This window comes from Vicia villosa, linkage group LG6 (assembly GCF_029867415.1).
Source record: "Vicia villosa cultivar HV-30 ecotype Madison, WI linkage group LG6, Vvil1.0, whole genome shotgun sequence".
Classification (NCBI taxonomy): Eukaryota; Viridiplantae; Streptophyta; class Magnoliopsida; order Fabales; family Fabaceae; genus Vicia; species Vicia villosa.
Genome location: NC_081185.1, coordinates 120,757,231 through 120,785,106, shown reverse-complemented (window position 1 = coordinate 120,785,106; position 27,876 = coordinate 120,757,231). Strand labels below are relative to the sequence as shown.

General features: G+C 34.6%; 1 long non-coding RNA gene and 2 pseudogenes across 1 annotated transcript; 1 reads left to right on the top strand and 2 right to left on the bottom strand.

Annotated features, from left to right (window-relative positions):
* Positions 1 to 306: 306 nt before the first annotated feature.
* LOC131609781 (LEAF RUST 10 DISEASE-RESISTANCE LOCUS RECEPTOR-LIKE PROTEIN KINASE-like 2.2) lies at positions 307 to 9,299 on the top strand (annotated as a pseudogene).
* A 591-nt stretch (positions 9,300 to 9,890) lies between these two features.
* Positions 9,891 to 10,388, bottom strand: LOC131609782 (uncharacterized). Its single transcript, XR_009286320.1, has 3 exons — positions 10,307 to 10,388; positions 10,118 to 10,213; positions 9,891 to 10,032 (listed from the first exon to the last, which is right to left on the bottom strand). It is a non-coding gene; the product is annotated as an uncharacterized LOC131609782 (long non-coding RNA).
* A 6,989-nt stretch (positions 10,389 to 17,377) lies between these two features.
* LOC131614539 (receptor-like kinase TMK4) lies at positions 17,378 to 20,318 on the bottom strand (annotated as a pseudogene).
* Between the last annotated feature and the right edge of the window lie 7,558 nt (positions 20,319 to 27,876).

The window sequence follows — 27,876 nt, the reverse complement described above, 5'->3', positions numbered from 1 at the left end:
TATTAATAGTAATATTAATAATAATACTACCAATATTAATAATATTATCATAACACTAATGATAACACTGTGTTACTAATATTATACTAAAAGGGAAGAATAAAAATGAGGTAACATCTACTATCTACCCAATATTATTAAATTGAGCAAACTTCCTAAATTAACCTTTTGACTCAAAAACTTTACCCTTAAAAAAGGTTACTTTAGTAATCAACAAATACAATTTTATCTACTGCCATGTGTTGTTTTCTAATTTGACAGCGGTACCAATTTTGTACTTCCTTCCACTTTTCCCTCCAACACAAGACTACTTTCCCCATTCTTTTCACTCATCATTTTCGCTTTCCTCCCTCTCTCTTGCAGAGTATTCATCAGCTCTACACCTCCATTGCTGTCAACTCAAGAAATCGGAACCCTCCTTATTTCCTCTCAAGCCGGCAACCAAACTACAATCAGGTATCAAACCCGCACGTTCTCATCCATCTTTAACCATGAAGTTGTTCTTCTCTTCATTTGAGTTGTTAAAGAACGCCTATGCTTTATGTGCCTTTGAGTTTCGTTATTATGTGTTGCTCAGATTTAGTATCAAGCTTTCTTGGTGTTTGTATTGCGTCTGTTTTTTATCGCATATGCTTTTTGTGTCTTTTGGTTTCGTTTCTTCAAGAAGGAGTGCATCGGTTTTTCCAGCTGTCTGTGCTCTTTGTGTTGTTTGTTTTACTGTGTTTGTTTTATTTCAGTGTTGTTTTTCCAGCTGCCTGTGCTTTTTGTGTTGCTATTTGCATCTTCATTTGAGTTGAACTGCTTTGAAATCTTTCGTTTTGTAATACCGATGTGAGAACTGTCCATTGCAGTGGGTGTTTGATTTGTTTCTTTTGGTGATATTAAGCTTTGTTATTTTTAACAATTAGTTCAATATCAACTCTAACAAGTTGATCTTATTTATTTGACAACCGATAACCGTGTAGGAAATTTTGAAGGATTTTCAATATAACAAATTAGATTTGAAAGAGTAAGAGTATGGGTGGACATTTCTCCGATCCGGGTCGAAAATATCAATTTCCAATCACTTTTGTAGTGTCTCAGTCTTTATTAAAATTTCTCTTAAAAGAACTATTGTGAAAGAGAATGAGTAATCTATGAAGCTTTTTTAAATTGATAATGGAGATGATAAAAGGTTGGAAATGAAAAGAGATTAGAAAGATAAAGTGAAAAACGTATGCTATACAAAAGAAGAAAAAAAAATCACTTTATGTACTTGTCTTTGAAAATGTGATTTATTTTAGTTTTGTTATTTTGTGAGTTCCAAGAGTAAGAGTAAGAGTAGATGTGATTATATAATCTATAAACATAATAGGTATACCAACTTTTCAAACATAATGTGTGTTGTAGAGAGAGATAGGAGGAGTCATGGAAAAGTCATTCAAAGATTTTGAACAATGTCTTTTTCTGACATTAATTGCTTCCAAAAGCCATATTTGATGGGATTTTGCTCAAAAAGTTGTATTTTTAAGCTTTTATTTTAAAAAAACATATGAAAACCAGCAAATCCGTCAAATACTAGCATGTACTTTGCATAGAAAGTTGTTACATTTTATTAAGCAAAGAGAAAATTTTATGGCATTAGCTGGCAAAAGCAATTTTGCATTATATCATATTTTAAACACAATGGTTTTCCAACATAAGCTGCAACATGGATCACTATCCCCACAATATTTTTACGGGTCACTATTCCCACAATATTTTTTTTATTTCAATCAACAATTTTTTTTTTTTTTACATATTTATAGTTATCAGTGATATTTGTAAATATTTATAGTTATTAGTCATATTCATAAATATTTATAGTTATCTTTTATCATGTTGGTGATTTAATATTTTCAATTTTATTAATTTTATAATAACAATTATATATCATAACATTGTCGAATAATCTAAGATAAGAATGAACTTACCCGTGCGGACGCACGGGTCTTTTATAAGCTTTTGTAACACATTTTGTATTTTACTACTTATTTAAAGCATCATATTGTTCTATTACATTAGCAATCATTCAGTTCAATGACATTATCAATAGTAATGATATAACATGTTGAATTTTACTATAAAGGTTCGAAACTTATATTGAGAGTAACACTCCTTCATTTTCATTACCTTAACAATACTATCAATATACTATTTGGCAAGTTTTATGTTTTCATGAAAGTCATATGCCATATGTTAATTTAGTCGGGAGCTACACAACATCATTAGAAAATAACCCGTGCGGCAGCACGGGTCTCTTACTAGTTAGTGAGCTTAAACATGAAACAAAAGTCTTTGATATATTTGGGTCAATGGGTTAACCCTTTGTAAAAAACCTAAAGATCTAAACAAATACTCAGTGTCTCCCAGTGATTTTATAGGTTCAGACAAAGTCAGATGTTTTAGTCAAATGACCTAAAGCCAAGGACTCAGATGAAATGATTTAACTAATGCAATGTATGGACTCATCACAGACAAAATAACTCAGATGATAAAATGAAAATGATGGGACAAATTTATGCCAAGTTTATTTACAAGTTTATTTACAAGCTGAAGTTGAAGCCAAATGGGGAAATTGCCAAGCATAAGGCAAAATTGGTGGAAAAAGTCTTTCTTCAAAAGCCATGCATTGATTCCAATGAAGTCTATGCACTCGTACCTAGACTTGAAACCATAATAGTGATTGAAGTCATTGCATTATATAAAGGATGGAATTGCACCAGCTTCATGTAAAATCAGTATTTTTCATTGGACCCTTATAAGAAGAAGTTTATGTGAAACAGATATTTGGTTTTGAGGTGAAAGGGCAATAGAATATCGTGTACAGGTTGAGAAAAGCCTTGTATGGATTGAAGCAAGTACTTAGGCATGGAGCAATAGGATTAATAGCCTCTTGATCAAGCTAGGTTTTAACAAGTGTACATCAAAACATGGAGCCTGGGTGAAAGACTCAAGTAAACAAGACCAAGTTAGTAAAGAGAGGTTAAGAATTGAGTATTGCAAGACTAAATTGCAACTGGTTGACATTCTAATAAAACTCTTGAAGCAAGCAATATTTGAAGGTCTCAAAAGATTAATGAGAATGAGGAACTTAAGAAATCCGAATTAGGAAGAGTATTAGATATCTAATTCAATTTTAAATATTAAAAGCTAGTATCTACATATATGACTTCAGCACTACCGAATATTTTGGTTGATTATTAGTGATGCAAATAATTTTAACAATTCCTTCTGGTTGTTTTTCCAGAAATTTTAGTCATAGCAAGATGAGATTTGTTAGGTCATCAATTTAGGGGTCAATAAGAGAACATTTTTCATTGGGGCATTTCTTTTATGAGCAACACACCTTTGTGAGAGATACACCACATACTCACCAAAAACCTCAAGATAATAGGTGTGTGGATTCTGTCACTTATAAATGCTTAAGTCTTCAATCAACGTGTCACTTCCTCACACTTTATTTTCTCAAAGTTTTCTAACTCACACTTGTTATTCTCAACACTCCCCCTCAAGTGTGAGTGTATGCACAATGTTCTCCCTCAAGCGGAAGCTCTCTCAAAAGGGACATGCCTTTTATCCACCACCACATGGGGAGGACTTTCGATAAAAGTGAGTCGGCCATTCACTCGAACCAACGACTCATGATATCATTGTTAGGGTAATCAATTTGGGGATAAACGAGAGGGGACATTTTTCATTAGTGCCTTTCTTTTATGAGAACACACTTTTATGAAAGACACGTCAATTACTCACCCAAAACTTTAAGGTGATAAGTGTATAGGTTCACTCACTTATAAATGCTCAAATCTCTAATCAATGTGGAATTTTCCCAAACTTTATTTTCTCAATATTTCCAACTTGTAATTTTTATTCTCAAGAAGATTCCAATCCATTGTCAAACACAAGATTGGTCTTTCCTAGTTCTAAGATGTTGTGAATTACGGCAAAATTCAATATCAATTTGTGAGGAAAATAATAGCAGCAACCTAAATAAAATGTCTACAACAATAACAATTTATACCTAGATAATATAATAGATAACCGAATAAGGCGAGAAAAAAATGAAGGTTTGCTTACCCAGTTCGATCAAAAGATCTACTCTGGGGGAGAGAACAACTCTTTATTTCACTATACTCAAAAAGTTATTAGAATAGATTACAAATGAGTTACAAGAAAATAGCCTTTACAATTCCTAAAGAATAAACCCTATTTTCTATCCAAGTGTTTCCCAACCTCTCCAACTCTCAATATAAGAATCACTCAAACCCAAGGTGTTTAGATGTATTTCACAATCCTCTTAAATAACTCCAAAGGTTTTCCAAAAATCTTTTTCTTTCTAAGTTTTTCGTTGGAATTCTCTACACCGTTATTTCTCTCTCTTGTTCCCGATTACGCTTTTCTTCCTAGGTAATTTAACAAGCCTACAAGTATGATTTTTCAATCACCCTTGACTCCACCTGTTTTCAAATGCCTCTCTGAAGGGTTTTCTTCTTTTATTTTGCACTCCTTCAACCACATTAAAAACATAATATCAAAGGCTAGCATAATCGTCCCTTTGAGATGTTACAATAATCCTCCTTACCCTATCATGAGTGAAATGATAATTAGATATCTATGTAGTCGTTCACTCACTACTACTAATATCCATAGTAGGAAACTCCACCTCAAACTGAGTTGTCTCCGTTATAGTTTCTCCCTTGATTTTCACTATTCTCCCTCTGGAGAAATTCTCTACCAACCAAGTAAGCTATTTTATCTTCAGTCTTCCCTAAAAATTCAATAACAACTCACATGTAACATGCATTTTTATCCCTTGATTTCTGCAAAATTTATTACACTCCTCTAAAACTTTCTCAAGGCATTCATAACGCCTTAAACTTAAATCTCATAGTTCTTCCTTGTCATGAAAGCCTCCACTAGTTGACGATGAATTAATAACAACATTTGAACCTTCTAAAATATATAGACCACATATTTTAGACCCTTTAACAATAATTCATTCATCACGCGAAATCTTCAACACTCCATGTTCAACTCTTATACAATAGCCTAGATCATCAAACATACTTATAGATGACAAATTCCGCTTGAGTTCTGGAACATACCTCACATTGTGAATAAGAAGCTCATGGTCATCAAACATTTTAAATCTGACCAGACCAATACCATGAACCTTGCAAGTCTTATTATCATCAAGGCGAACTACTCCACCTTGCACCATATTCAAAGTTTCAAAGTATTCTATTTTTGGACACAAGTGATAAGAGAAATCTGAGTCAATGACCCAACTATCTTCAGTATCCAAACTCGATACTAGTAGTGCATCGCCATCTACTAACGATGGTACTCACTTGTAAACAATATCTCTTTACTCCATGTTCACCGCACCACTTGTTGTGAATCTTGTTGTGAATTACGACAAAATTCAATATCAATTTGTAAGACAACGAATAGTAGCAACCACTACTGTATACCTTTCTAACACCATGACTCGCTAAATGTCTCATGTGAATCTAATCCCTATCCCATTTCTTCATATCTGGAATCTCTTCAACAACTATCTTCATAGAAAAAAAAAGTCATTTACCGGCAACTACTTTTAATGTACTTTCTTTCAGAACCAAATAAGGAGTATTGAATGACTTTTCGAGTTGATGGAGAATTTTTTTCTTCAAGTAATATATTAATGTTAACCTGCTTCACATGCTAATCACTTTTTAATTTTTAATTATAGTAAAATTAAAACATGTGTCGTTTCCTTTGTATATTTTAAATGAAAAAACACGCATGGCATCCCTAGTTTGACGACAATTAGACCGATATTGTCATGTGTTCACACTTCGGAGGCAATATTATTTACTCATAACAGTTTAGTAGTTATTCTTTCAAGTATTAATTTAAGGAACTCATGAATCATATAAACAACACTTGGACTCTGCTACTAACAAATTAAACATGAAGACATTTTTCCATCAATCTTTTTTCATCTTTTCCTTTCTTGTTATTGCCTTTGTTACTATTATTAATGGAGATAGAGATGCAGATTACATGTCTGATCTTATGAAAGCATTGACCCCAACTCCTACAGGCTGGTCTAACAATATACACTATTGCAAATGGAACGGCATCTTTTGCCAATCTAATCGCGTTGTTTCCATCAAACTTCCATCAAGCTCACTCTCTGGTACATTCCCTCCCAACTTCAACACTCTTACAAATATCACTCATATTGATCTCCATAACAACTCTCTCACCGGTCCTTTACCTAATTTGTATGGTCTCGCCGCGCTTCAAACAGTGTCCCTTGGTCACAATATCTTCACCTCAATCCCACCCGGTTGCTTTCTACTCTTGCATGATCTCAGAACCCTCAACCTTAGCAACAACCTGAATCTAGATCTATGGGCATTTCCTATCACTGACTTAACTTTTTCAACCTCTATGGAAACCATTGATCTCGAAGCTACTAACATGATCGGTTCATTACCACCGGACATGTTTAATACGTTTCCAAATTTGAATACTTTTATTCTTTCGCACAACAACATTACTGGAAGTTTACCCATATCTCTAGGTGAATCTAGAGTAAGGTGTTTACGGCTCAATGACCAGGGAATTAGTCGGCTTACGGGTACAATTGATGTGATATCATCCATGACATTCTTATCTCAGGCGTGGCTTGACAATAACTTGTTCACAGGTTCAATACCTACCATGTTTAACTCCACTTATTTGTCTGATCTCCAGCTCAAGAATAATCTCTTAACTGGTTTGGTTCCATCTTCCTTGCTCGCTCTCACTAGTTTGAACAACATCTCTTTGGACAATAATGCTCTTCAAGGACCAATACCTGTGTTTCCCAAGGAGGTTAAGGCAACTTGGGAAGGAAACAGATTTTGTCGAAATGATGTTGCCATGTTGGACCTTGTGATCCCCAACTCACCATTATGCTTGAAATTATGGAAGCTTTTGGGTATCCTATTCCTTATTCAAGTAAAGGAAACGATGCTTGTACTCTAGGATTGGGGATTATCTGTCAAAAAGGGAAGATTGTGAGTATTGATTTCGGGAATGGGGGGTTCAATGGAACTATCTCTCCCGCATTTTCTAATTTAACAAGTTTAGTGAACTTAACTCTTGCTGGCAATTATTTGATGGGTTCAATACCAGGCAGTCTTACAACTTTGCCTCAACTTCAGCTTCTAGATGTTTCTGATAATAATTTGTCCGGAAAAATTCCTAAATTTCCATCCAAGGTCAAATTAATCACAGAAGACAATGCATTGCTTAGCCAAAATATTTCTCAACAGTTAGGTGATGGACAAAATGCTACTGCTTCTCGTGATAGAGGTGGACGAAATGCAACTGCTTCTCGTGATAGAGGTGGACAAAATACTACCGCTGGGTCTAAAATTTATCACAGAGCTGTTTGGATTACAGGTATGTATGCCCATTAGATATGTTTTAATCTTGTTTTGTTTTCTTGTCATGTTGTTATAGACTTATAGTTATACATAGAAACACAATGATATCCTCAAGATCCGGCTTGTAATCCTACCAGCCCCATACACAACCTTTTGAAAATCCGGGTGTTATGAGAAATAAAAGTTCTTCATTGTTATGAAGGAATGATACAAGTGACTTAATTAGCAAGGTACATGGAGTGTGATTATTATGCTGGAGTACCTCTATATTAGCATAGCTTCTAACAACCTCTAACTACCATAACAAACTGTTTTAGCAACCTTCTTAACTTTTAACAGCTTTGTAGCTTGTGTAGCAAGTTAGCTATTTATTCTTCTAACTAACTTGTTACTTACATGAGGCTCTACATTGGTTAATGAGTTTTAATTAAGGTGGAAATGATTGAGAGTATCATTGTTTTATCCCTTACCTATGCTTTATCAAATTTGACAATTTAAGTTAATTGATCTCCAGTAAATTACTCTATTTACTTCTGTGATAATAAAAGAAATTAATAATTATTTATAACACCATTCACTTTTTTTTATCATGCAGGAGCATCTTTGTTAAGTGTTGGATTTGTAACATTTATTGTGATTGTTATCCGTAACCATAAGAGGTGTCTTATTTTAGTACAAAAATGGATCTTTAGAAAAACAATAAAATCTACTGACCATGATGTGGAGGATTTTATACAAAATTATAATCTGTCCGTGCCAATTAAGCAATACAGATATGCAGAAGTGAAAAGAATGACAAATTCATTCCGAGATAAATTAGGTCAAGGAGGCTATGGTATTGTGTATAAAGCAAGCTTACCTGATGGTCGTCAAGTGGCAGTGAAAGTAATAAACGAGTCTAAGGGAAATGGAGAAGAATTTATAAATGAAGTTGCTAGCATTAGTAGAACGTCACATGTGAATATTGTCTCACTTTTAGGTTTTTGTATTGAGAAAAAAAGAGCACTAATATATGAATTCATGTCCAAAGGATCATTAGACACATTCATCTTTAAAAGGGGATCTCCTGATGTTATTTCTAATTTGGATTGGAAAACATTGTACCAAATTGCAATCGGCATTGCTAGAGGACTAGAATATTTGCATCAAGGGTGTATTTCAAGGATTTTGCATCTTGATATCAAACCTCAAAACATTCTTTTGGATGATGATTTTTGTCCAAAAATCTCTGATTTTGGACTAGCAAAAATATGCCAAAGGAATGATAGTATTGTGTCTTTACTTGGCACAAGAGGAACCATGGGATTCATAGCACTAGAAGTATTTAGCCGATCATATGGTGGAGTTTCCCACAAGTCAGATGTATACAGTTATGGCATGTTAATTCTAGAAATGATTGGGAAAAGAAAGAATTATGATACTGCAGGATCATGTACTTCTGAAATGTGTTTTCCGGATTGGATTTATAAGAATCTTGAGCAAGATAATAACAGTGTGACTTCTTTAGTAAACTCAGACGAAGAAAATGACATGGTAAGAATGATTACTTTGGTGAGTCTATGGTGCATTCAAACAAATCCGTCAGATAGACCATCGATGAGTAAAGTAATAGAAATGCTACAAGGTTCACATCAGTCAATACCATTTCCTCCAAAACCTTACTTATATTCTCCTGAAGTGCCACCATTACAACAATCGTATGTGTCCTCCAACGATTTGTTAGCACTACAACGCGCAAGGCTTTTAAAAGCGCTTTTTTTGGCCTTTAACAGCGCTTTAAAGCGCTGCCAAAGCCAGCGCTGGCATAGGCTACGAAAGCGCTTTTAAAAGCGCTCTGGTAGGCCCCCCTATAAGAGCGCTTTTCTGAAAAAAGCGCTCTTGTAGGCCCCCCTATAAGAGCGCTTTTCAGGAAAAAGCGCTCTGGTAGGCCCCCCTTTAAGTGCGTTTTTTCCAGAAAAGCGCTGTGATAGGCCCCCCTGTGAGAAAAAAAAATAAAAAAAAACGCAACATACTAAAGCGCTTTTGTAAAAGCGCTCTTATAGGTGGGCTTTAAGAGCGCTTTTTCCAGAAAAAGCGCTCTGATAGCCCCCCCTATAAGAGCGCTTTTACAAAAGCGCTTTAGTATGTTCCTTTTTTTTTTTTTTTTTTGCTTTTTTATTAATCTTTGGCAGCGCTTTTAAGAAGAAGCGCTTTAGTATGTGGGCCTTTAAGAGCGCTTTTTAAAAAGCGCTTTAGTAGCTAAATGAGGTATTTTAATGTGCAGCCTGTAATTTAATCCTCCCAGTCGACCTGTAATATTTTCGACCTGTAATATGTTTTCAGCCTGTAATATTTTCGACCTGTAATTTATTTTCGACGATATTATTTCAGCCATCAGTAAGACAATATATATATATACTAATATAATACCATTATAATATCCAAAATTATATATATATACATCATTACAACATCAATAATATTATAGTACTTCAATTCGACACAAATCCTACATGAAAAAGCGCTTAATATAAAAATGACACAAATCCTCTTTTATTTCTTCCAACTTAAGTTTCGGGTATCCAGCGGTACGGAATTCGTCAAGGTACTACAAAACAAAAACAAAATATGAATGATACATTTAGTTAAATGTAATAAATTATATGAAATTATCTTAAGTTATAAATTCATACCGTGAGCGGAATCTCTAATTGATTTGCCTGAAGGATTTCTTTCATAAACCTCAATACAAAGTATCCGCAATCGTAACTGTTTCGCTGTTGCGGACACTACATAGAAAAACAAATAAGATTCTATAGTTGTGCATTGTTTTATCAAGTAGCATAAATATATTATAAGCAACATTGTGAAAAATAATGTACCTGCACTTGGATCCAAGTAATGTTGCTAGATTTAGTTCGGGATACCTGTGCGTCCCGTTGACTTCGGAACACTTGTATTGATCTAATTAACAAATATATAAAAGCATATGTTTAGATCAATCCCACAAATAAGTAAATATATATATAAATATACACGAATATATATTTAGAACGATCCCACTTACAAATCAACGATGTCCTTCATGGCCGGATAATTGGTCCATTCACCATTTACCGAATTCAGATAATACACGACTTCCCTTATAGGGTTTATAGCAAGCAGCAACCAGTGTGCTCTATAAATAAAAACAATAGGTTATATGAAAATTTTGCTATACACAAAAGAAACAGAGATTAGATGAACAAAGAATGAGAAACTAACCCTACTGGTCGGGTATTATACGCCCAAAGATGCAGACATTCTGTATTGCCGGTGGACATGAATCTATCGACTAATCGCTTTCTAACTGATTCCGGTTCCGAAGCAATTGCCATTCCGCTGCAGTGGGCGGAAGACACGAAACGGAATCTGTTAGACAACGGAGTCCCGCGCAACACTCTGTCATACAACAACCTTAAATAAAAACATAATAAACATTAGATTATTTTCATTGAAATGTGTAAATAAATTATATTGTGGGACTAATTAAATAATATATCGGATGAGTGAATATTACCGGATGTATGAGTGCATGTTAGTGACGCCTAGTTGATCATGCTTAAAAATCTCCTCCAAGTCATCAAGTGTAATAAGTGACTTGAATTCAATACCGAAGACACTCTCATCCATAACGATTTCACGTAAAGCACCATCCTTCAAATCGGACATATCAACCATTGTTGCGAGCGTCGACCGGTACCGAGGCACAAAAGCACCGCCTTTTTTTCCCGCTGGCTTCGGAGGACCAGTGGGTGGTACGGTACGAACTTGCTGCGTCACTTGTTGTGACTCTCGAGCGGATGCCTAAAAATCATATAAGTTAGGTAAAATATAAAATCATGCAGATTTAGATTCAGATTAATTATTAACACTTTAAATGTACCTCTTTTAGTGATGCAACGGACTCCTCCTCCTGTAAAATCCCTTTACCCTTAACTGTGGGTTTTATAGGAGCAGTCTAAAATTAAAATGTAAAAAATAATTAATAAACGGTTTAGAATTGACATTCGAAAACTAAATGATTCATAATCGTTTTCGATATACCTCATCACTAATGGTAATGAGCTCCGAGGGCCATGCAACAAATGATCCTATTGCATCTCGCAGCAATGTCGTCTCTGAGACCATGTCAGGTACCGGTAGCATCGCATCATGATCTACTACAACATCCACCGATACTTTCAGGTGTCCATCCGGGAGCGGTCTATGGTGAAGTAAATCTCCCAAAGTGTTGTGCACTTTTCCCTTGCCAACTAGTCGATAACTCGGTTCCGATAAGTATAGTTGGCAAGATGAAATGCCCTAAACCAATAGTAAATATAAAGTCATTATCATTAATAAAATAGAACAATTTAAAAGGAAAAAAAATTATAATTACCTCGGGAAATTTCCTTTGATAGTTGATACTAGCCTTATCACTAGTTTCTTTCACCGATGAAGTGTTGCACTTTTCTCTCATATACGCCTCTTTATCTCTTTGCAATTCAGAGACTTGTGCTTGCAATTCCGCCAACTTTTGCAACACTTCTTCATTTGAAAGATTTCTTCTCCTAGGACTCTTGTAAAAAGAGGTTGGAGTCACACCATGACCCTTACCCCTCACCCGACCGGGATACTCAGGAGCATCTAGTGCTCTACTAAGTACGCTCCCCTCACCGGTGGATGCCGATTGCGACAAGGTCTCCTGTAATTCATTTACATTAAAAAATCATTTATATATTAAAAAACATTTGATTTAATTAAAGACACAGTATTATACTTACACATTCAGTAAAAACTCTCTGAACTTCGGGATCGACAGCATGATCCTTGCCCACACGAGCTTCCCTCCACAACACATGTTCAGGAAGTGAGGTTTCCTCACTTTTAGTCTCCTCTAACTATGCATTGACACAAATGATAAAATCGTCAAATAAAACACATTTAGACAATTAATTAAAACGCATTTCTATTTACTTACAATTTTATCCTCCAAGCGTGCATATCCCAAACGCCCTTTTTTGTATGGATATGCGGGTTTGGATGCTCTCGCACTATTCTTGGCACTCCTTTTCCGAAAATCTTCATCTCTTTGCTCTACAAACTTAGCCCAATCTTCTTCACCAATGAAGATCTCATACTTTTTTGGCCGTCCCGGTGCCTCTTCAAGAAAGTTTCCATCTTTATCCTTAAGATAAGTGTTTGTCAAAAAAGCTTTCCACCCTCTATATCTTTTGCCGGCCAAACCAAGTATGTAACGTCTACGATCATCTGGTATCTCAAAAGTCCTCTGCAAAAAAACATACTCATAGTGTGTTAGTATAAGTAATTTAAACAATTTATCGTCAAGATAATAACAACAATTAACCATATATGATATATACCTGAAGCTCGTCCCAAATCGCTTTTTTTTTCGCATCCAAGTCTTCGCTTTTCAGATTCCATTTAGCTACGGAGACCGGAATATGCATATGAACAAGTGTACCAATATAACTTGTCAACTTTGCAGAATTAGGACCAATTGCTTGTTTATCAGAATTCCATTCCAATCGGTATACTAATCCTTGGTCTCTATGTCGAACGATTCCCTTCATGATAGTGATGCCTCGTGCAACTTCTTTTGCTTCAGTATCAGGTGGAGCATTTGTATCCGTGGCATCTCTTTCTTGAGCATCTCTTTCTTGTGAGTTTTCAGGTGGAGCATCTCTATCCGGAGCCATTTAACCTGTATCAAACAAACTAAAGCACATTAGTACACTATTAATAAGCTAACAATCTATACAAGTAAAATGGAAGTCAAACCATGCATGTACAAGTAAATCGGAAACGAAATCGGTACAAATCAAAATAAGCATCAAAAAATAAAGTTGTCGGAATTGAACGAAATTTACATGGCTATGGTAAAACGTCCCCACGGACTCAAAAATAAAGTCGGTTTTCCGAAATTCAGACCCTAAGCCCGACTTTTGATTACGGGCAGAAGCAAAACCGATAAAAAAAACAGTCCCGAAATGAACATATAAGTGCATGAGCAGCTCCGGAATCGTCAAAATAGTATAGTTACATGTAAAGAAGTCGACAAACGGATACATGGTTCAAAAGTTATGTACAAAACGAGAATATGCACCTAAATTGAATAAGTACTATACTATTGATTAAAACAATCGGTACAAATTGAATAAAACAAATTAGTCGGAATATGTATACTATTACCTTTATCACTAACGTCTCTTTCTTTTCTTGGTAGGATTGTGTTCTACGCGTCTCTTAACAACGCGGACGGTTGGATTGATCCAAATACCCTCATTATGATCATTTCTAGTACAAGATTCATTCTCATTTTGATCGTTTCTTGTACAAGATTCAATGCCAACACCAATATCACCTTGATCTTCAATGTTTTCATCTACTATTTTGTTAGATAAAAGCACTATAGACCATTTCGTACTTGTCGGATCATTGACATAGAACTTCTATCAATTCCAAACCGTAGTAAATGGGATCCCAACTTATTCCCGTCAAACTTACCCCCATAACAGCAACCCAAGCAAGGACACGGCATTCGAAGCGGGTCTTCGGAGTGCTTAACCGCAAACTCAACGAATTCCCATACCCCTTTCTCGTACTCTTTCGACAATCGGTTTGAATTCATCCATGTCTTATCCATGTCTTAATTAAGCTAAACAAATGCTTCTTGGTTTCTCTATCAGGTACTAAGAAATTCTGTCAAGATAATAAATAGCTATCATCATAATAGAATACCTAATCAGAATACCTAATCAGAATACCCGATTTCTTAAAGAAGACATTACCTTATTTCAAGGTAATATAAGTCCACAAACCAAAAAATTGGTTGAGAGACACTAAATTGATATTAAATAGAACCATAAACAATAATCTATAAGCAGAAAATAACAAACTATAAGCAAGAAGAAAGGGATAGTAACCTGAGTTAGACTTGATGTGGGAGATGGTAGGTTTGAATCGGCGTTGTACAAGTAGAAACCAGAGACTTCAAAGTAACTGTAAAATTAAACACACATACACGATGCAGTTAAATACAAATATCATAAAAGTGAAGGAAGTATATGCAAACTGTAGCATATTCAACTATTTGTCATTACAAAAAGACCACCAAAATCAATGAAGTTCTTTTTTCACTCTAATATGAATTCACTTGTATATATTTAATGAAAAAACATCAATTATATGACATCTCTAAATATATATTGAACAACTTATGCCACCAAAAGGCATGCTTTTAAAAACATGCGACTTTTGGCAGAGAAGTGAGAAATATAAACCATAATCTACAAACCGACAGCAAGTTGTTCATTAAAACTCAATCCAATTGTCAGATCAAGTTGTTGATTTAATCTCAATCCAGATGCATCTACTAATGTCTCACTCACATTAAATGAGACAATTATTCAAGCTTGAAAAAAATGCAAATGATACAACAATAACAGTCCCTTTGAACACTCAAAACTTATCATATATCATAATAATAGAAAAAGTTATAACTTCAAGAATTGATACATCTACTACTGGTTTATCAGTTAGGTAGTGAGTGATTAAGTATATCACTTCAATAAGCAACAGTTCATGTCAACATACAAGATAATATTTTTAAAGCTTACTTGCATTTTTCTAAACTCAAATTGTTGATAAAAAGTAAAACATCTATTTGTTAATATATTTTCAAGAAAATAACCATAAATAATTTAATGAAACACACTTAAAAACATAAACAATTAAACAAAAAAATTGTAATTAAACCAAGTAATTTTGCTCAAAACTACCCAAACATTATCATGTTACGCTTCAACTCACTTCTACAAAATAAATTCAAAGTCAAGCAGAACTAAAGAAACAGACAACCAGTTTATCAAATATTTGGTTCACTAATCGGTGCAATTTTTCAAACAAACAAATAAAAATTACGTATTAAAAATCTCAACATTCACAAACGTCTAACTGCCAAGTACAAAATTATTTTGTCTCACAAGTGTAATCATGTGATAAATTCCAACCTCAAACAGAGAACAGAAACTAGCACAATTTTCAGTTAATGAAATGGCACAAATTTGCTGTTAACAGAATTGCCTGTAGAAGAAATAACATGGCAGGTGCTACAGCAGCAAATCAAACCAAGCCAAAACAAGGAGAAGATTCGAAGCCCCAATGAAAGTAAGAAACCCTAACAACTCTCAAATTAAATGTTTTGAATAGAAGACTCAACACTGATAACTTGAACCAAACACTTATATTGCAGCGAGTTCTAATACGGATAATCCGAGAAGCGATGATTGTGAAGAACACAAACACTTATATTTATGAATAAGAAGAAGAACACAAACATGACATAAAAATTACCTAAAGAAGCAAACCAGCGGCGGAGGGAGAACGGAGAACGGCAAACGAGAGCGGAGACGGCAACTGAATCGGCTGAGACGGCAACTGAAGGTCGTGGCGGAGGTCGTGGCGGAGGTCGCGGCTGAAGGACGTGGCTGAAGGTCGTGGCGGAGAACGGCTGAAGAGAGACTGAGAAATTGATTTAGGGATTCAATTCTGTCGCGAGGAGAAGAAGAGAGACTGAGAAATTAATTGGGGCAAGTTTTATTAATTTAATTTTAAAACACCTACGAGGGCGCTTTTGAAAAGCGCTTTAGAAGAACCCCCTATACCAGCGCTTTATTACTAAAAGCGCTTTTCGTACCTACCCCCTATAAGAGCGCTTTCAAAAGCGCTTTCATAGCCTACCCCTATAAGAGCGCTTCTAAAAAGTGCTGTCATACCCCCCCCCCCCCCCCCCCTTTAAGAGCGCTTTTAGAAAGCGCTTTCATACCCCCCCCCCCCCCCCCTTTAAGAGCGCTTTTGAAAAGCGCTTTCATTACCCCCCCCCCTCTAAAAGCGCTTTTTAGCGTGTTTTTTTATTTTGTTTTTAAGTGCAACCTATAACAGCGCTTTTGTCTAAAAGCGCTTTAGTAGCTGCGCTGGCAAAACTTAATTTTGGCGTAGTGTAGAGACAAATTCATCAACTTTACTGAAGAGTGGTTCTATAAAGTCAAATAAGTTCAGCAAAGATTAAAGTGAAAAGTAAATATGTGATTGTAATGTAATTATTTATCGTGGATACTTGAGTACAACTTTGCATATGCTTTTGTTAAACTTCAAAACTTGTTAGTAAATTTTTATGTGGTAAATCTACTAATAACTTGGAATATCTTATTTACATTCTATTTATTCAATAAACCAAAATTTAATGTCATCCATTTTTATTCAATTCTGTTTTAAATGACATTCAAACACCCTGAATGTTTCAGTATTCATACCAGTATGTGCATATCAAATGTTACAATATAGCTTATGAATGAATAATGTTTTTCTGTTACAGAACACAAAGGAGCAAAAGCTATATATAGCTTAGGTACAAAGGAGAGAATAATTAAGGTAAACACATTTTAGCTTTTAAGAACCAATAAACAATCCTAACTAATTAAAGCTGATAGCAACATATGAAGTGTTAAAAAGGGATGCCACCAAATGATTTCTCCGAATATCATTCTGGGTTATGGGGATTTATTGAGGGTGAGACTGTAATATCCTGCACGTGAAAGGAGAAGGCGTGGTTGGCCTTAAATTTTGTCTTCGAATCCACAGTTTTGATCAAACATCACATGTTTTGCTTTATCTAGTTTTTCTGCAATGCTACAATTTGTTATGGAAACATCACACTTATATGTCAAGGAAATCCATTGTTGCAAATCAAAATTACACTTTTTTACAGCAAGGAAATATATAGAATATAAATAAGATACTCAATTATTAGTTGCTAAAAATTTAGCATTTAAAATTATTAAAAGGTTTTGAGGTTTAACCAAAGCATAAGCAAAGTTGTATTCAAATATCCATAATACATAATTACATTTTCATTCTTCAATTTTTTCCTTGCCGAACTTATTCGGATTTACATTCTTCAACAAGGATGATGAATTTGTCTCTAACAAATAACTCGAAGACACGTAAGACTGTTGTGATGATGGAATTTCAGGAGTATATAAGTAAGGCTTTGGAGGAAATGGCAATGCCTGAAGTGATCCTTGTAACATTTCTATTACTTTATTCATCGATGGTCTATCTGACGGATTCGTTTGAATGCACCATAGACTAACCATGGTAATCATTCTTACCATGTCATTTTCTTCCTCTGAGTTTTCTAAGCATTTTACAAAATTATTACCTTGCTCAAGATCCTTATAAATCCAGTCTGGAAAACACATATCAGAAGTAGATGATCCTCCAGTATCATAATTTTTTCTTCCTCCAATCATTTCAAGAATTAACATACCGTAGTTGTATACATCTGACTTGTGAGAAACTCCACCATATGTTCGACTAAATACTTCTGGTGCTATGTATCCTATAGTACCTTTTGTGCCAAGTAAAGACACAATACTATCATTCCTCTGACATATTTTCGCTAGTCCAAAATCAGAGATTTTTGGGCAAAAATTTTCATCCAAAAGAATGTTTTGAGGTTTGATATCAAGATGTAGAATCCTTGAAGTACATCCTTGATGCAAGTATTCTAGTCCTCGAGCAATGCCAATTGCAATTTGATACAATGTTTTCCAATCCAAATTACAAATAACATCAGAAAATCCCCTTTTAAAGATGAATGTATCCAATGATCCTCTGGGCATGAATTCATATATTAGTGCTCTTTTGTTCTCATAACAAAAACCCAAAAGTGCGACGATGTTCACATGTGATGTGACGTTCTACTAATACTAGCAACTTCATTTATAAATTCTTCTCCATTTCCCTTTGTTTCGTTTATTACTTTCACTGCCACGTGATGACCATCAGGTAAGATTGCTTTGTAAACAATGCCATATCCTCCTTGACCTAACTTATCTCGGAATGAATTTGTCATTCTTTTCACTTCAGCATATCTATATTGCTTAATTGGCACTGACAAATTATAACTTTGTATGAAATCTTCCACATTATGGTCAGTAGATTTTTTAATTTTCTTGAAGATCCACCTCTGTATAAAAGCAGGACACCACTTGCATTTAAAAGAAATCACCACAATAAGCATTACAATGCCAATACTAAACAAAGAGGCCCCTGCATAGAAAAAAAAGGTGAATGAAAATTATAAACAAGCTTCAATCTAAATTTTTTTGTTTTAACTCGAGTAATCTTGAGTTTAGATAAAACCTAGTTATCGATTGTTCTAGTTAAAAGTTGAACTCAATCACTACCAATGTTTTCAACTTTAGTTGAAGTTATATGCCATTTGAGTATAACCGATTAGCTAAGTAAAGAGCAGAGGCCAGTGCCCAGATTTTCTATAGGATGTATATAGTACTAGAGACTTGTTTAAAACTTTATAACACTTGCAGATGGCCAAATTAATAAGCAAAATCATAACAAGACAAAATAAGATTGAAATATATGTTATGACATTCATACCTGCAATCCAACCGGGTCTAAGTGTTGTTTTAGATGAGCTTCCTTCGGGAGAAACAGACGTGTTTCGCCCAAGCAAAGCATTTCCTGTTGTAATTAAGTTAATGTTGGATGGAAATTTGGGAATTTGTCCAGACAGATTATTATTGTACACATCAAGAAGCTGAAGATGAGGCAAAGTTGTAAGACTATATATGGTATTGGTCCAGTTAAACTATTGCCAGCAAGAGTCAAAATCACTAAATTTGTAAATTGGAAAATGCTGGAGAAATAGTTCCTACTAATTGTAGATTCCCAAAATTAATACCCACAATCTTTCCTTTTTGACACGTAAACAATGCCTCGTCTGAACAAAAATCATTCCCTTTATTTGACGGATAAACAGAATACTCAGGAGCTTTAAAAATTTCAAGCAAAATCGCATCTTGGGGATCACAAGGTCCAACATCGCTTCTACAAAAATGATTTCCTTTCCATGTTGCCTTAACACCCTTGTGAAACACAGGAAGAGGCCCTTGAAGTAAATTATCATCTAAAGAGATACTGGTCAAGGAAGAGAGAGCAAGCAACGAAGATGGAACTAAACCAGCAAAGAGATTCGAATGAAGTTGAAGATCGAACAAATGAGTGCAATTAGATAAGTTGGGAATTTCGCCCTTGAAGGCGTTGTTGTGAAGCCATGCTTGAGACAAAAACTTCATAGATGATAACATATCAATTGTATCCTCGAACCCATTCAGCTGACTGTCGAGCTTTAAATACCTTACACCAGATTTCCCAAGAGACGCGGGAAGAGATCCTTGAAAGTTGTTATGAGAAAGAACAAGAGTATACAAACTAGGAAACCCATCGAACATTTGAGATGGCAAGGAGCCTAAGATATTTGTAGCTTCAAGATCGAGTGTGTGCATCAACGAGGACTCAATTAATTCCTTAGGGAATAACCATGGCAAGAGATTCAAGTTATTGCTAAGGTTTAGTGTTTGTAGAGCTGGCATTCCCATAAAGTAAAATTCTGGGATAGAGGTGAAGTTATTGTAACTAAGGGACACAATTTGGAGTGCGATGAGACCAGACATAAAAGGAAGAGGACCAGTGAGTGAATTGTTATGAAGATTAATATGGATGAGGTTACTGAGAGTGTTGAGACTAGAAGGGAGTTTCCCGTGGAGTGAGCTTGATAGGAGTTTAATGGAAACAACTCGATTAGATCGACAGACGATGCCGTTCCATTTGCAAAAGTGAGTGTTGTTAGACCATCCTATAGGTGTTGGTAAGTGCTTTCAAAAGTTTGGACATGTAAATGTAATCATCATCTTTTTCTGCAATAATAACTGTAATCCCAATTATGAGAAAGTAGTACAAAACAAATCGTTTGGGATAGGTCTTCATGCTTAATTAGTTATTACTAGCAGAAGAGTATATTGATCAATGATTATGATTATGATGATGATATATGAGTTCATTAATAATCCACCATGGGTAAAAGAAAACATTAATTAAATTATATAATTATTATATTGCCTATGAAATGTGTACGCGTTACAGTCTAGTCAAAGAAGGAACACTACTCGTGTTTTTTATTTCATTGAAAAATCTTTACATTAAATTATAATAAAATTGAAGGTGTTCAACTGATAATCTCTGTCTAATAATTGTATTGGACGAAGGAAACGACACATATTTTAATTTTAATTTTAATCTTTCACAGAAAAAGTGTTTCTTGGCATGTGAATAGCAGGTTACTTAGGAAATAAAATACCGCTGTGTCTAATCATAACAAACTATCTAAGTATTGGGAGATTCATCCTTTGCTATCAAATTGCTGCGTAAGAGTTGTCACAACTTACATATGTATAGTATTATGAATCACCATATTTGGTGTAATTGCAACTAATTTTATTAACTTGAAATGATGAATTACACTTTTAGAGGGTAAGTAATGTTCACTATTATTACAATACACAAGCACTTATCATGACACTATCCTTAACTAACTCTGACTGCCATAACTAACCATTAGTTAATTTGTTGATTCATCATGTATCATTTGGTCTTTCATGTTGCTAGCATTTGAAGAAATCTTATCTTGTAACACCCTCCCACAAGTTGATGGTTGATAGATATCAAGCCTCATCTTTTGAAGAACATGACACTAGTTTCATCAATCCATTCAACATATTTTCCTTTACAATGTGATGGTCTATCTTTAGATGTTTGGTTCTTTCGTGGAATATAGGGTTTGCTGCAATATGTAGTGCACTTTGGTTGTCACGGTACATCACCGATATCTTTACGCATTCCACATTTAAATCTTTGAACAAGTATGCAAGCCATTGAAGCTCACATGTAGCAGCAACTAGAGCTTGATATTCAGCTTCACTTGATGATCTCAAGACAGTTAGTTGTTTCTTGGTCCTCCATGAAATAAGCGATCTTCTAAGAAAAAATTTAGCCAGAAAAGATCTCCTAGTGTCTGAACAGCCAGCCCAGTTAGCATCTGAGTATCTTTGCAATTTCAGATGAGAATCTCTTGGTAAGAATATGCCCCTCCCAAGATATAAATTCAAGTACCTTAGAACCCGAGTAGTTGCATTAAAATGGTTAACTGTTAGAATAGATAAGAATTGACTTAACTACTGAGTGCAAAATGTTATGTCAGGCCCTGTAGCATTCAGGTAAAGAAGCCTGCCAACTAGCCTTCTGTATGCAGGAATGTCATGGTATAATGCACTTGAATCTTTATGAAGTTTTGTGGATGGATCTATGGAGTAGAGGCTAGTTTTGCACATAATATTTCTGAGTCCTCCAAAAGATCCAAACAACATTTTCTTTAACATAATGAAATTCCAAGTTTTGAATGGGCAACCTCAATTCCAAGGAAGTGTTTCAACTGTTCTAGGTCTTTGATTTTAAACGCTCTGTGCAATTTTTCTTTGATCTGTTTCATCTCTTGTAAAGAATCTCCTGCTAGAATGACATCATCTACATATACTAGCATGATAGTAAATGATGTTTTTGTCTGCTGTGTAAGCAAAGACACATCTGCATTAGCCTGTTTGTATTGATGTTGAATGAGAAATGCAGTTAACCGTTCATGCCATTTTCTACTAGCTTGTTTTAGTCCATATAAGGACTTAACAAGTGTACACACTTGACTAGGTTCAACATTATTGACACCTAGTGGAATTGTAATATATACACCCTCTTGAAGTTCTCCATGTAAGAAGGAATTGGTCACATCCAATTGGTGAAGATGCCATCTATTAAATGGAGGCAAGAGCAACAACTGTTCTGACTGTGGTTAACTTGGCAACATGAGAGTATGTTTTAAAATAGTCCAGGCCTTCAATCTGGTTATAACCTTTTGAAAACTAATCTAACTTTGAATCTATCAATTGTTCTCTCAGCATGATGTTTGATCTTATATACCCACCTGCATCCAATAGGCTTAACATTTGGAGGCAAATCCACAATTTTCCAAGTGCTTGTTTTCTCACGTGCAGTGAACTCAACTTTTATAGCTTGGTTCCAACAATCAAACTTGCAAGCTTCAACATAGGACTTAGGCTCAAATTGAGAAGAAATAGATAAATAATAGTGACAACGAGGTGTATAGAGATTTGAATATGACAAGGAAAGTGAAATAAGATGGAGCATACTTGTAGATGATGATTTTGGATTTTGAGAAGTGGAGCATACATAATGTTGCGAATAAGATGGCTTATGTGACACTCTTGAGGAGGCATGAGTGAGAGAAACAGGTAGGTCAACAGCGTCAGGTATATGGTTGTAGAATGGTCTATAATGTATGGTGAGGAAGGTCCGGTATGTCAAAAATATAAGGGTTTGGTGAAGGTTTTGAAGAATTTTGGGGTGCAGAGGTGTTATGTTGATCAGACATGTGGTGAGAGGATGTAGTTGAATTAGTTTGGTCAGTTGATGAACTAGGGTAATATGTCCATGATTTGGATGAATGAAGTGTTTGGGTGGTGTATGGTATTACACCCTAACATTTTCCCTCATCCTCATGCTTCTAACTAGCTTGTGCTTCTCATTCATATGCATACTCCATTTAGTCATAAATTCGCAATCATTCATTTTATAAAGCTCTTAAGACATGGGATCAAGAGTTTTCTTGTGATTTTGGTTTTTTCTATTCAAAGGTGGATTTATTTGGTTCCTAAGCAAGGGTTTGAATTCACATCATCACTAGAATTCTCTTTGACAAAGTTCATGAAGTTACAAGATGTTCAAGATGTATGTGATTATTCAAACTGTGCAAGATGTTCAAGATGTATGTGATTATTCAAACTGTGCAAGATGTTCAAGATGTTTGATTTTGGTTAAAGTCAACTTAGGGTCGACTTTTTGACAAAAACTTGTTAAACCGAAAGGTCTTTTCAGAAATTATACCTAGGTAATATTCCTCTTCATACTCTCCATATAAATCTCATAATATCTAAATCTATATTCCATAATCGTTTTCGAAACATCACATGTTCCAACAAATGTAAGTTTTCAAAAATCAATGTGTGTTTCCTCCCTTCAACACCATAACGCCATTGAAGCTCAAGCATAACTAGAAACAAAGAAAAGATAACCAAAAATTAATGAAGCTTCCTCCATCATTGTTTATCTTCATCATGTATTCGGTATGTAACTCACTCATTTCATTTTATCCATGCCTGTAACTTAGAAATGTTAGTTTTTGTTGTGTGAATTCTATTTTTCTGATTAAGATGATAGAAATGGAAATTAGTTTTTCCTTTTTTGTGTTATTTTTTTTCCATTTTAATGTTGTTTTTGTGTTGTTTTAAGTAAAGTGATTATGAGGTTATACATATGAATTTCTCTTGGAAATAATATGTTTATTGTCGTTTGTCGATTCTACAAAGATGGGCGATTTAACCATCGACCAAGGTAAATATTAACTTTTATTCCCGGGTATTAAAATAAACAGAGAGGCAAAGTTAAACGCACTTTGAAAATACAAAATTACAGTTGTTGGGAATCAAACTCATGACCAGTAAAATTTCCCCTCGATTAATATTACAATCGAGAGAAAATGTGTTGCATTTTCCATGACACTCTTCTTTACCTCAGCCAGCAAATTGAGGTAAAATCCCTTAACCAGTCGAGGTAAAATTATTTATTCGTAATATTGCATGCAATAGTTTGATTGTTATTATTTATTTAACTAGACAAATACTCGTGCTATCGCACAAGGGATGACAATTTGGCCTATACCCTATGGGTACCCGCAAAAATTGTCCAAAATGGATACGGGTAAGGGTACGTATAATTAACCATTAAAATAAGCGGGGATGGGGGCGTGCATAGGTATTTTACTACCCACCCCGCCGCAGACCCGCACTATGTATTTATATAATATTTATATTATTATATAAAAATGCATGTTTATAGATTTTTGAAAAATATGTCGCTATTAACTATTATATATTTTAATAAAAGTGTTTATTTATTTCTTAACTCAACAATAACATCCATAACTTTTTTAATATTGTTAAAAAAAATTATATAATTTTTGTAATTAATTGATTTAATTTTACTACAAACGTGGGTAAACGGGTACGAGTACGGGTATTGAGGTCCCATATGGTACGAATACGGTTATGAATATTGGTGCCCACGCGGGTACGAAGATTTTTCAAACTGCAGGTATAAGGACAAATACTACAGTACCCTGCCCAAACTATGTCCATCGCACGGACTTTTCTATAAGTATCGTGTGAACTAATAAAATACTCACTTCGTCCCAAAATATATGAGAAAAAAAGACATTTTTCTTGTCCCAAAATATAAGAGAAAAAATTATTTTTTATTTATAATGTTTCACAAATTCTTCATATATAATTATTTGTTACGGTTCAAAAATAAGGGTGGAAATAGACAAAATCAACTAATAGGATCTATAACGTAGTCTACACATACTCAGATCAAGTCAAAAAAATTTTAATTAAAAATTTAAGTTTTTTTTATAAGTCTATTTAGTTAAAAAGACTAGGTCATAGTCATTAAAAAAACATTTTAAATTTATCAGGTTGACCAATTTATATAAACATGAATAACTTTATTATTATTATATAATAGTATTTTTACTTTAAAATAAAAAACAAAAATAAAAAATAATTATCTTGAAGAACTTATGAATATAAATTGAGAAAAACTTACGAAAAATTTCATAAGTTGTTTTCATAATCTTTTATTTGTTAGTCTATTTAACATCGGTTGAATTTCTTATTTATAAATGTTAAAATAAAGTACGCTAGTAGGTCAATTAGATCTTCAAAAAATAAGGATGATAATTTGACCCATACTTTGTGGATACCCGCAAAAATTACCTATAACGGGTAGGGTAAAAACCCGCAAAATGAGTACGGGCACGAACAGTTATCCATTAAAATAAGCGGATATGAGTGCGGGCACGAGAACCTTACTACTCACCCCGCCTCATACCCACATTATCTATTTATATAATGTCATTTATATTAATATATGACAATGCACATTTATCAAATTTTTTTTTTTTAAAAATTGCTATAAAACTATTACACATTTTAATAGTGTTTGTTTATTTTTTTGACTCAATAATAATATTCATAATTTTTTATATTGTTAAAAAAACTTAAATGATATGATATTTTGAAATTAACTGATTTAATTTTACTACAAACGTAGGAAAACGTATACGGGTACTGGTGTTGAAGTACCCTTAGGGTACGAGTACGAGTAAGAACATTGGTGCCCATGCGGGTTTGAGCTTGGGTACGTGGATTTTTCAAACTTCGGGTATGGGGACGGGTACTATAGTATCTTGTCCAAACCCTATCCATTGTCATCCCTATCAAAAAGGTTAGGCTTGAGCATAAAAATAAGTCTATAATATGTTACAGGTCATACTCAGACTATATTACCCTGCCCAAACTCGACATAACATATTCCTACTCCTATTCACAAGTAACAAGTCATTTAAAAATGAACAAACAGTCAATTTTAAAGGTTGTATTATGAAAGGGGACTAGGGATGTGTTGAATGCAGTATAGGGCAAGCAACAAACAAGATTTGGAAATATTGATCCAGGATTTATCGTCCTCAGAGATGGAGAGATGCGATTCAACAGTTTCTACGGTTTCGAACTTTGGATTGAATGAGAAAAAAGTAAACAAAGATATAGACAAGAAAAGAATAAACATATTCTTAGAAGAGAAATAACTTATCAGGAATGTAAATATATTCACTCTTCACAAACATACACTTACCAACCCGTTATATTCAACCTACAATACTCATATATGTCATCACGTATCTCTCACATAAGCGTCCATCTCTGGAGCACAAACGAGATCATCTCACAACTAAGGTTGTCTCTAACGCGAAGTCACGAGAACATCTGTATTCTCGCGTCGGCGATCTCTCGCGCGCCGCTCAAACACGAAAGCATTAAGTACAGATACCCACAGTAGCTCTAAATCTATCTCTAGAGTTTAGAAACTAACAGATAATTATCATAGATAAGGATTCAAGAAGTTTATCTCTAAAGCACCCCAAATCCCCAGCATAGAGCAAAAATCCAAGATAACATCAACACAGATTTGTAAAGCAAGTTAAACATAACATTATAATCGGTAAATATACATAAGATTCAAGTAAATATACAAACAAAACCCAACCAAATAGAAATACACAAAGAAGAAGAGAAATGAACCGAAAATCTCCCGGTTTGTCAGCTCCGTTCGACGCTCAATCCACCCCCGATCATCCGTATGCAACCTCCGAAGTTGTTTTCTAAGCTAATTTTGATCTAAGAATGAAAATGATGGAGTTGGGACTAAAACTTTCCCAAAACCATCGCCCTAAAGTGTCTCAAATGAAGAAATATAAAGAAAATCCTGCGCAGGTCCGCTCAGCGGACCCCCTCCGCTCAGCGGACTCAAAATTGCATCCAGACTCTGATTTTCTCCGCTGGAGCTCCGCTCAGCGGACCCCCTCCGCTTAGCGGATGACAACAAAAGTGAAATCTTGTTTTCGCCATAAGTTGAGAACCGTAACTCCGAATTGCGCCCGGTTCGAAGCGTTGAAAAGCTTATTCAATGCTCTATCCAATAATGAATGAATGGAAACCAAAATGATAATTTTTATCATCCTTATTTTGAGCCTTATTCTTTGATGAATTGGTAGAATTTGCATTCTTGAAGCTTAGCCTTTGGTCTTTATTACTCAATGCTCCAAAGATGCATGAATACCTATAAAATGAATGGAAAACTATTAATTGGTATAAAAATGAATCAAAAACACAAGTATGCACATATTTACACAAAAGTTAGGATTTTATTACAAAAATCATAAGAATAGAATCGATAAGTGCCACAAATATACACTCAAAATATCGACATTTTGACACTTATCAGGATGGCAATTCAGCCCATACCTATCGGTATCCACAAAAAATGCCTATAACGGGTAGGGTAAAAATTTGCAAAATGGGTACGAGTGTTGGGACGGATAATTACCCATTATAAGAAGCGGGTATGGATGCGGGCACGTATATCTTACTATCCACCCGACCCCATACTCACACTGCATTTATATAATTTCATTTATATTATTACATAAAAATAATTTATATTATTGTATAAAAATACATGTTTATCAATTCTTAAAAAATATATCGTTATCAATATAATTATTTTTAATATTGTTAGAAAACTTAAATTTATATGATATTTAATAGTTAATCAATTTAATTTTACTACAAACCTGGGTAAACAAGTACATATACGCTTATTGAAGTACCCATAAGAGATGGGTACGAATATGAATATTGGTGCCACGTGGGTATGGGCTCGGGTACGAGTGGATTGGCCCTTTAGAGGAGTTATCCATGGAGGAATTCGAAGGTTTCTTCGATTATTGTGACGTGACAAG